Raw genomic sequence first — 12,621 nt, forward strand, 5'->3', positions numbered from 1 at the left:
TCAAATATATCAGATTGGATGAAACTGCAACCTATTACTGAACTCAGGTTGCAAGATTACTATATATTGGACCAATGTTCTCGTCCAAGCGAGGTTTGAGGTGTCAAATATATCAGATTGGATGAAACTGCAACTTATTATTGAACTCAGGTTGCAAGATTACCATATACAGACCCGATGTTCTCATCCCGGCGAGGTTAGAGGTGTCAAATATATCATATTGGATGAAACTGCAACCTATTACTGAACTCAGGTTGCATGATTACTATAAACAGACCTGATGTTCTCGTCCCGGCGAGGTTAGAGGTTCCAAATATATCAGATTGGATGAAACTGCAACCTATTACTGAACTCAGGTTGCAAGATTACCATATACAAACCCGATGTTCTCGTCCAGGCAAGGTTTGAGGTGTCAAATATATCAGTTTGGATGAAACTGAGACCTATTACTGAACTCAGGTGGCAAGATTATCATATACAGACATGATGTTCTCGTCCCGGCGAGGTTTGAGGTGTCAAATATATCAGATTGGATAAAACTGCAACCTATTACTGAACTCATAATGTAAGATTACCATATACAGACCCGATGTTCTCGTCCCAGCGAGGTTTGAGGTGTCAAATATATCAAATTGGATGAAACTTCAACAAATTACTGAACTCAAGTTGCAAGAGTACAATATACAATCCCGATGTTCTCGCCTCGATGAGGTTTGAGGTGTCAAATATATCAGATTGGATGAAACTACAACCTATTACCGAACTCAGGTTGCAAGATTACTATATATTGGACCAATGTTCTCGTCCAAGCGAGGTTTGAGGTGTCAAATATATCAGATTGGATGAAACTGCAACTTATTACTGAACTCAGGTTGCAAGATTACCATATACAGACCCGATGTTCTCATCCCGGTGAGGTTTGAGGTGTCAAATATATCAAATTGGATGAAACTTCAACAAATTACTGAACTCAAGTTGCAAGAGTACCATATACAAACCCGATGTTCTCGCCTCGATGAGGTTAGAGGTGTCAAATTTATCAGATTGGATGAAAATGCAACCTTTTACTGAACTCAGGTTGCAAGATTACCATATACAGACCCGATATTCTCATCCCGGCGAGGATAGAGGTGTCAAATATATCAGATTGGATGAAACTTCAACCTATTACTGAACTCAGGTTGCAAGATTACTATATATTGGACCAATGTTCTCGTCCAAGCGAGGTTTGAGGTGTCAAATATATCAGATTGGATGAAACTGCAACTTATTACTGAACTCAGGTTGCAAGATTACCATATACAGACCCGATATTCTCATCCCGGCGAGGTTAGAGGTGTCAAATATATCAGATTGGATGAAACTGCAACCTATTACTGAACTCAGGTTGCAAGATTACTATATATTGGACCAATGTTCTCGTCCAAGCGAGGTTTGAGATGTCAAATATATCAGATTGTATGAAACTGCAACTTATTACTGAACTCAGGTTGCAAGATTACCATATACAGACCCGATGTTCTCATCCCGGCGAGGTTTGAGGTGTCAAATATATCAAATTGGATGAAACTTCAACAAATTACTGAACTCAAGTTACAAGAGTACCATATACAAACCCGATGTTCCCGCCTCGATGAGGTTAGAGGTGTCAAATATATCAGATTGGATGAAACTGCAACCTTTTACTGAACTCAGGTTGCAAGATTACCATATACAGACCCGATATTCTCATCCCGGCGAGGATAGAGGTGTCAAATATATCAGATTGGATGAAACTTCAACCTATTAATGAACTCAGGTTGCGAGATTACTATATATTGGACCAATGTTCTCGTCCAAGCGAGGTTTGAGGTGTCAAATATATCAGATTGGATGAAACTGCAACTTATTACTGAACTCAGGTTGCAAGATTACCATATACAGACCCGATGTTCTCATCCCGGCGAGGTTAGAGGTGTCAAATATATCATATTGGATGAAACTGCAACCTATTACTGAACTCAGGTTGCAAGATTACTATAAACAGACCTGATCTTCTCGTCCCGGCGAGGTTAGAGGTTCCAAATATATCAGATTGGATGAAACTGCAACCTATTACTGAACTCAGGTTGCAAGATTACCATATACAAACCCGATGTTCTCGTCCAAGCGAGGTTTGAGGTGTCAAATATATCAGATTGGATGAAACTGCAACTTATTACTGAACTCAGGTTGCAAGATTACCATATACAGACCCGATGTTCTCATCCCGGCGAGGTTTGAGGTGTCAAATATATCAAATTGGATGAAACTTCAACAAATTACTGAACTCAAGTTGCAAGAGTACCATATACAAACCCGATGTTCTCGCCTCGATGAGGTTAGAGGCGTCAAATTTATCAGATTGGATGAAACTGCAACCTTTTACTGAACTCAGGTTGCAAGATTACCATATACAGACCCGATATTCTCATCCCGGCGAGGTTAGAGGTGTCAAATATATCAGATTGGATGAAACTGCAACCTATTACTGAACTCAGGTTGCAAGATTACTATATATTGGACCAATGTTCTCGTCTAAGCGAGGTTTGAGATGTCAAATATATCAGATTGTATGAAACTGCAACTTATTACTGAACTCAGGTTGCATGATTACCATATACAGACCCGATGTTCTCATCCCGGCGAGGTTTGAGGTGTCAAATATATCAAATTGGATGAAACTTCAACAAATTACTGAACTCAAGTTACAAGAGTACCATATACAAACCCGATGTTCCCGCCTCGATGAGGTTAGAGGTGTCAAATATATCAGATTGGATGAAACTGCAACCTTTTACTGAACTCAGGTTGCAAGATTACCATATACAGACCCGATATTCTCATCCCGGCGAGGATAGAGGTGTCAAATATATCAGATTGGATGAAACTTCAACCTATTAATGAACTCAGGTTGCGAGATTACTATATATTGGACCAATGTTCTCGTCCAAGCGAGGTTTGAGGTGTCAAATATATCAGATTGGATGAAACTGCAACTTATTACTGAACTCAGGTTGCAAGATTACCATATACAGACCCGATATTCTCATCCCGGCGAGGTTAGAGGTGTCAAATATATCATATTGGATGAAACTGCAACCTATTACTGAACTCAGGTTGCAAGATTACTATATATTGGACCAATGTTCTCGTCCAAGCGAGGTTTGAGATGTCAAATATATCAGATTGTATGAAACTGCAACTTATTACTGAACTCAGGTTGCAAGATTACCATATACAGACCCGATGTTCTCTTCCCGGCGAGGTTAGAGGTGTCAAATATATCAGATTGGATGAAATTGCAACCTATTACTGAACTCAAGTTGCAAGATTACCATGTACATACCCGATGTTATCGTTCCGGCGAGGATAGAGGTGTCAAATATATCAGATTGGATGAAACTTCAACCTATTACTGAACTCAGGCTGCAAGATTACCATATACAGACCGGGCGTTCTCGTCCAGGCCAGGTTAGAGGTGTCAAATATATCATATTGGATGAAACTGCAACCTATTACTGAACTCAGGTTGCAAGATTACCATATACAGACCCGATGTTCTCGTCCAGGAAAGGTTTGAGTTGTCAAATATATCAGTTTGGATGAAACTGCAACCTATTATTGAACTCAGGTTGCAAGATTACCATATACAGACCCGATGTTCTCATCTCGGCAAGGTTAGAGGTGTCAAATATATCAGATTGGATGAAACTGCAACCTATTATTGAACTCAAGTTGCAAGATTATCATATACAGACCCGATGTTCTCGTCCGGAAGAAGTTTGAGGTGTCAAATATATCAGTTTGGATGAAACAGAGACCTATTACTGAACTCAGGTTGCAAGAGTACCATATACAGACCTGATGTTCTCGCCTCGATGAGGTTAGAGGTGTCAAATATATCAGATTGGATGAAACTGCAACCTATTACTGAACTCACGTTGCAAGATTACCATATACAGACCCGATGTTCTCGTCCCGACGAGGTTTGAGGTGTCAAATATATCATATTGGATGAAACTGCAACCTATTACTGAACTCAGGTTGCAAGATTACTATATATTGGACCAATGTTCTCGTCCAAGCGAGGTTTGAGGTGTCAAATATATCAGATTGGATGAAACTGCAACTTATTACTGAACTCAGGTTGCAAGATTACCATATACAGACCCGATGTTCTCATCCCGGCGAGGTTAGAGGTGTCAAATATATCATATTAGATGAAACTACAACCTATTACTGAACTCAGGTTGCAAGATTACTATAAACAGACCTGATCTTCTCATCCCGGCGAGGTTAGAGGTTCCAAATATATCAGATTGGATGAAACTGCAACCTATTACTGAACTCAGGTTGCAAGATTACCATATACAAACCCGATGTTCTCGTCCAGGCAAGGTTTGAGGTGTCAAATATATCAGTTTGGATGAAACTGAGACCTATTACTGAACTCAGGTGGCAAGATTATTATATACAGACATGATGTTCTCGTCCCGGCGAGGTTTGAGGTGTCAAATATATCAGATTGGATAAAACTGCAACCTATTACTGAACTCATAATGTAAGATTACCATATACAGACCCGATGTTCTCGTCCCGGCGAGGTTTGAGGTATCAAATATAGCAAATTGGATGAAACTTCAACAAATTACTGAACTCAAGTTGCAAGAGTACCATATACAAAACCGATGTTCTCGCCTCGATGAGGTTAGAGGTGTCAAATATATCAGATTGGATGAAACTGCAACCTTTTACTGAACTCAGGTTGCAAGATTACCATATACAGACCCGATGTTCTCATCCCGGCGAGGTTAGAGGTGTCAAATATATCAGATTGGATGAAACTGCAACCTATTACTGAACTCAGGTTGCAAGATACTATATATTGGACCAATGTTCTCGTCCAAGCGAGGTTTGAGGTGTCAAATATATCAGATTGGATGAAACTGCAACTTATTACTGAACTCAGGTTGCAAGATTACCATATACAGACCCGATATTCTCATCCCGACGAGGTTTGAGGTGTCAAATATATCAAATTGGATGAAACTTCAACAAATTACTGAACTCAAGTTGCAAGAGTACCATATACAAACCCGATTTTCTCGCCTCGATGAGGTTAGAGGTGTCAAATTTATCAGATTGGATGAAACTGCAACCTTTTACTGAACTCAGGTTGCAAGATTACCATATACAGACCCGATATTCTCATCCCGGCGAGGTTAGAGGTGTCAAATATATCAGATTGGATGAAACTGCAACCTATTACTGAACTCAGGTTGCAAGATTACTATATATTGGACCAATGTTCTCGTCCAAGCGAGGTTTGAGGTGTCAAATATATCAGATTGGATAAAACTGCAACCTATTACTGAACTCATAATGTAAGATTACCATATACAAACCCTATGTTCTCGTACCGGCGAGGTTTGAGGTGTCAAATATATCAAATTGGATGAAACTTCAACAAATTACTGAACTCAAGTTGCAAGAGTACTATATACAAACCCGATGTTCTCGCCTCGATGAGGTTAGAGGTGTCAAATATATCAGATTGGATGAAACTGCAACCTTTTACTGAACTCAGGTTGCAAGATTACCATATACAGACCCGATGTTCTCATCCCGGCGAGGTTAGAGGTGTCAAATATATCAGATTGGATGAAACTGCAACCTATTACTGAACTCAGGTTGCAAGATTACTATATATTGGACCAATGTTCTCGTCCAAGCGAGGTTTGAGATGTCAAATATATCAGATTGTATGAAACTGCAACTTATTACTGAACTCAGGTTGCAAGATTACCATATACAGACCCGATGTTCTCATCCCGGCGAGGTTTGAGGTGTCAAATATATCAAATTGGATGAAACTTCAACAAATTACTGAACTCAAGTTACAAGAGTACCATATACAAACCCGATGTTCCCGCCTCGATGAGGTTAGAGGTGTCAAATATATCAGATTGGATGAAACTGCAACCTTTTACTGAACTCAGGTTGCAAGATTACCATATACAGACCCGATATTCTCATCCCGGCGAGGATAGAGGTGTCAAATATATCAGATTGGATGAAACTTCAACCTATTAATGAACTCAGGTTGCGAGATTACTATATATTGGACCAATGTTCTCGTCCAAGCGAGGTTTGAGGTGTCAAATATATCAGATTGGATGAAACTGCAACTTATTACTGAACTCAGGTTGCAAGATTACCATATACAGACCCGATATTCTCATCCCGACGAGGTTTGAGGTGTCAAATATATCAAATTGGATGAAACTTCAACAAATTACTGAACTCAAGTTGCAAGAGTACCATATACAAACCCGATGTTCTCGCCTCGATGAGGTTAGAGGTGTCAAATATATCAGATTGGATGAAACTGCAACCTTTTACTGAACTCAGGTTGCAAGATTACCATATACAGACCCGATATTCTCATCCCGGCGAGGTTAGAGGTGTCAAATATATCAGATTGGATGAAACTGCAACCTATTACTGAACTCAGGTTGCAAGATTACTATATATTGGACCAATGTTCTCGTCCAAGCGAGGTTTGAGGTGTCAAATATATCAGATTGTATGAAACTGCAACTTATTACTGAACTCAGGTTGCAAGATTACCATATACAGACCCGATGTTCTCATCCCGGCGAGGTTTGAGGTGTCAAATATATCAAATTGGATGAAACTTCAACAAATTACTGAACTCAAGTTACAAGAGTACCATATACAAACCCGATGTTCCCGCCTCGATGAGGTTAGAGGTGTCAAATATATCAGATTGGATGAAACTGCAACCTTTTACTGAACTCAGGTTGCAAGATTACCATATACAGACCCGATATTCTCATCCCGGCGAGGATAGAGGTGTCAAATATATCAGATTGGATGAAACTTCAACCTATTAATGAACTCAGGTTGCGAGATTACTATATATTGGACCAATGTTCTCGTCCAAGCGAGGTTTGAGGTGTCAAATATATCAGATTGGATGAAACTGCAACTTATTACTGAACTCAGGTTGCAAGATTACCATATACAGACCCGATATTCTCGTCCAAGCGAGGTTTGAGGTGTCAAATATATCAGATTGGATAAAACTGCAACCTATTACTGAACTCATAATGTAAGATTACCATATACAAACCCTATGTTCTCGTCCAAGCGAGGTTTGAGATGTCAAATATATCAAATTGGATGAAACTTCAACAAATTACTGAACTCAGGTTGCAAGAGTACCATATACAAACCCGATGTTCTCGCCTCGATGAGGTTAGAGGTGTCAAATATATCAGATTGGATGAAACTGCAACCTTTTACTGAACTCAGGTTGCAAGATTACCATATACAGACCCGATGTTCTCATCCCGGCGAGGTTAGAGGTGTCAAATATATCAGATTGGATGAAACTGCAACCTATTACTGAACTCAGGTTGCAAGATTACTATATATTGGACCAATGTTCTCGTCCAAGCGAGGTTTGAGGTGTCAAATATATCAGATTGGATGAAACTGCAACTTATTATTGAACTCAGGTTGCAAGATTACCATATACAGACCCGATGTTCTCATCCCGGCGAGGTTAGAGGTGTCAAATATATCATATTGGATGAAACTGCAACCTATTACTGAACTCAGGTTGCAAGATTACTATAAACAGACCTGATGTTCTCGTCCCGGCGAGGTTAGAGGTTCCAAATATATCAGATTGGATGAAACTGCAACCTATTACTGAACTCAGGTTGCAAGATTACCATATACAAACCCGATGTTCTCGTCCAGGCAAGGTTTGAGGTGTCAAATATATCACTTTGGATGAAACTGAGACCTATTACTGAACTCAGGTGGCAAGATTATCATATACAGACATGATGTTCTCGTCCCAGCGAGGTTTGAGGTGTCAAATATATCAGATTGGATAAAACTGCAACCTATTACTGAACTCATAATGTAAGATTACCATATACAGACCCGATGTTCTCGTCCCGGCGAGGTTTGAGGTGTCAAATATATCAAATTGGATGAAACTTCAACAAATTACTGAACTCAAGTTGCAAGAGTACAATATACAAACCCGATGTTCTCGCCTCGATGAGGTTTGAGGTGTCAAATATATCAGATTGGATGAAACTACAACCTATTACCGAACTCAGGTTGCAAGATTACTATATATTGGACCAATGTTCTCGTCCAAGCGAGGTTTGAGGTGTCAAATATATCAGATTGGATGAAACTGCAACTTATTACTGAACTCAGGTTGCAAGATTACCATATACAGACCCGATGTTCTCATCCCGGTGAGGTTTGAGGTGTCAAATATATCAAATTGGATGAAACTTCAACAAATTACTGAACTCAAGTTGCAAGAGTACCATATACAAACCCGATGTTCTCGCCTCGATGAGGTTAGAGGTGTCAAATTTATCAGATTGGATGAAAATGCAACCTTTTACTGAACTCAGGTTGCAAGATTACCATATACAGACCCGATATTCTCATCCCGGCGAGGATAGAGGTGCAAATATATCAGATTGGATGAAACTTCAACCTATTACTGAACTCAGGTTGCAAGATTACTATATATTGGACCAATGTTCTCGTCCAAGCGAGGTTTGAGGTGTCAAATATATCAGATTGGATGAAACTGCAACTTATTACTGAACTCAGGTTGCAAGATTACCATATACAGACCCGATATTCTCATCCCGGCGAGGTTAGAGGTGTCAAATATATCATATTGGATGAAACTGCAACCTATTACTGAACTCAGGTTGCAAGATTACTATATATTGGACCAATGTTCTCGTCCAAGCGAGGTTTGAGATGTCAAATATATCAGATTGTATGAAACTGCAACTTATTACTGAACTCAGGTTGCAAGATTACCATATACAGACCCGATGTTCTCTTCCCGGCGAGGTTAGAGGTGTCAAATATATCAGATTGGATGAAATTGCAACCTTTTACTGAACTCAGGTTGCAAGATTACCATATACAGACCCGATGTTCTCATCCCGGCGAGGTTAGAGGTGTCAAATATATCAGATTGGATGAAACTGCAACCTATTACTGAACTCAGGTTGCAAGATTACTATATACTGGCCCAGTGTTCTCGTCCAAGCGAGGTTTGAGGTGTCAAATATATCAGATTGAATGAAACTGCAACTTATTACTGAACTCAGGTTGCAAGATTACCATATACAGACCCGATGTTCTCATCCCGGCGAGGTTAGAGGTGTCAAATATATCAGATTGGATGAAATTGCAACCTATTACTGAACTCAAGTTGCAAGATTACCATGTACATACCCGATGTTATCGTTCCGGCGAGGATAGAGGTGTCAAATATATCATATTGGATGAAACTGCAACCGATTACTGAACTCTGGCTGCAAGATTACCATATACAGACCCGGAGTTCTCGTCCTGGCCAGGCTAGAGGTGTCTAATATATCATATTGGATGAAACTACAACCTATTACTGAACTCAGGTTGCAAGATTACCATATATACAAACCCGATATTCTCGTCCCGGTGAGGTTTGAGGTGTCAAATATATCAGATTAGATGAAACTTCAACCTATTACTGAACTCAAGTTGCAAGATTACCATATACAGATCCGATGTTCTCGTTCCGGAAAGGTTAGAGGTGTCAAATATATCATATTGGATGAAACTGCAACCTATTAATGAACTCAGGTTGCAAGATTACCATATACAGACCCGATGTTCTCGTCCCGGCGAGGTTAGAGGTGTCAAATATATCAGATTGGATGAAATTGCAACCTATTACTGAACTCAAGTTGCAAGATTACCATGTACATACCCGATGTTATCGTTCCGGCGAGGATAGAGGTGTAAAATATATCAGATTGGATGAAACTTCAACCTATTACTGAACTAAGGCTGCAAGATTACCATATACAGACCGGGCGTTCTCGTCCCGGACAGGTTAGAGGTGTCAAATATATCATATTGGATGAAACTGCAACCTATTACTGAACTCAGGTTGCAAGATTACCATATACAGACCCGATGTTCTCGTCCAGGAAATGTTTGAGTTGTCAAATATATCAGTTTGGATGAAACTGCAACCTATTATTGAACTCAGGTTGCAAGATTACCATATACAGAACCGATGTTCTCATCTCGGCGAGGTTAGAGGTGTCAAATATATCAGATTGGATGAAACTGCAACCTATTACTGAAATCGGGTTGCAATATTACCATATACAGACCCGATGTTCTCGTCCCGGCGAGGTTTGAGGTGTCAAATATATCAAATTGGATGAAACTTCAACATATGACTGAACTCAAGTTGCAAGATTACCATATACAGACCCGATGTTCTCGCCTCGGCGAGGTTAGAGGTGTCAAATATAGCAGATTGGATGAAACTACAACCTATTACTGAACTCAGATTGCAAGATTACCACATACAGACCCGATGTTCTCGTCCCGGCAAGGTTAGAGGTGTCAAATATATCATATTGGATGAAACTGCAACCTATTACTGAACTCAGATTGCAAGATCACCATATACAGACCCGATGTTCTCATCCCGACGAGGTTAGAGGTGTCAAATATATCAGATTGGATGAAACTGCAACCTATTACTGAACTCAGGTTGCAAGATTACTATATACTGGCCCAATGTTCTCGTCCAAGCGAGGTTTGAGTTGTCAAATATATCAGATTGAATGAAACTGCAACTTATTACTGAACTCAGGTTGCAAGATTACCATATACAGACCCGATGTTCTCATCCCGGCGAGGTTAGAGGTGTCAAATATATCAGATTGGATGAAATTGCAACCTATTACTGAACTCAAGTTGCAAGATTCCCATGTACATACCCGATGTTCTCGTTCGGGCGAGGCTAGAGGTGTAAAATATATTAGATTGGATGAAACTTCAACCTATTACTGAATTCAGGCTGCAAGATTACCATATACAGACCCGGCGTTCTCGTCCCATAGAGGTTTGAGGTGTCAAATATATCAGATTGGATGAAACTGCAACCTATTACTGAACTCAGGTTGCAAGATTACCATATACAGACCCGATGTTCTCGTCCCGGCGAGGTTTGAGGTGTAAAATTTATCAGATTGGATGAAACTTCAACATATTACTGAACTCGAGTTGCAATATTACCATATACAAACCCGATGTTCTCGCCTCGGCGAGGTTAGAGGTGTCAAATATATCAGATTGGATGAAACTGCAACCTTTTACTGAACTCAGGTTGCAAGATTACCACATACAGACCCGATGTTCTCGTCCCGGCAAGGTTAGAGGTGTCAAATATATCATATTGGTTGAAACTGCAACCTATTACTGAACTCAGATTGCAAGATCAACATATACAGACCCGATGTTCTCATCCCGACGAGGTTAGAGGTGTCAAATATATCAGATTGGATGAAACTGCAACCTATTACTGAACTCAGGTTGCAAGATTACTATATACTGGCCCAATGTTCTCGTCCAAGCGAGGTTTGAGTTGTCAAATATATCAGATTGAATGAAACTGCAACTTATTACTGAACTCAGGTTGCAAGATTACCATATACAGACCCGATGTTCTCATCCCGGCGAGGTTAGAGTTGTCAAATATATCATATTGGATGAAATTGCAACATATTACTGAACTCAAGTTGCAAGATTACCATGTACATACCCGATGTTCTCGTTCCGGCGAGACTAGAGGTGTAAAATATATTAGATTGGATGAAACTGCAACCTATTACTGAATTCAGGCTGCAAGATTACCATATACAGACCCGGCGTTCTCGTCCCATAGAGGTTTGAGGTGTCAAATATATCAGATTGGATGAAACTGCAACCTATTACTGAACTCAGGTTGCAAGATTACCATATACAGACCCGATGTTCTCGTCCCGGCGAGGTTTGAGGTGTAAAATTAATCAGATTGGATGAAACTTCAACATATTACTGAACTCGAGTTGCAATATTACCATATACAAACCCGATGTTCTCGCCTCGGCGAGGTTAGAGGTGTCAAATATATCAGATTGGATGAAACTGCAACCTTTTACTGAACTCAGGTTGCAAGATTACCATATACAGACCTGATGTTCTCATCCCGGCGAGGTTAGAGGTGTCAAATATATCAGATTGGATGAAACTGCAACCTATTATTGAACTCAGGTTGCAAGATTACCATATACAGACCCGATGTTCTCATCCCGGCGAGGTTTGAGGTGTCAAATATATCAGATTGGATGAAACTGCAACTTATTACTGAACTCAGGATGCAAGATTACCAAATATATACAGACCCGATGTTCTCATCCCGGCGAGGTTAGAGGTGTCAAATATATCATATTGGATGAAATTGCAACCTATTACTGAACTCAAGTTGCAAGATTACCATGTACATACCCGATGTTATCGTTCCGGCGAGGATAGAGGTGTCAAATATATCATATTGGATGAAACTTCAACCGATTACTGAACTCAGGCTGCAAGATTACCATATACAGACCCGGAGTTCTCGTCCCGTCCAGGTTAGAGGTGTCAAATATATCATATTGGATGAAACTGCAACCTATTACTGAACTCAGGTTG

The sequence above is a fragment of the Papaver somniferum genome, chromosome 1 (genome assembly GCF_003573695.1).
Source record: "Papaver somniferum cultivar HN1 chromosome 1, ASM357369v1, whole genome shotgun sequence".
In the NCBI taxonomy this organism is placed as follows: domain Eukaryota; kingdom Viridiplantae; phylum Streptophyta; class Magnoliopsida; order Ranunculales; family Papaveraceae; genus Papaver; species Papaver somniferum.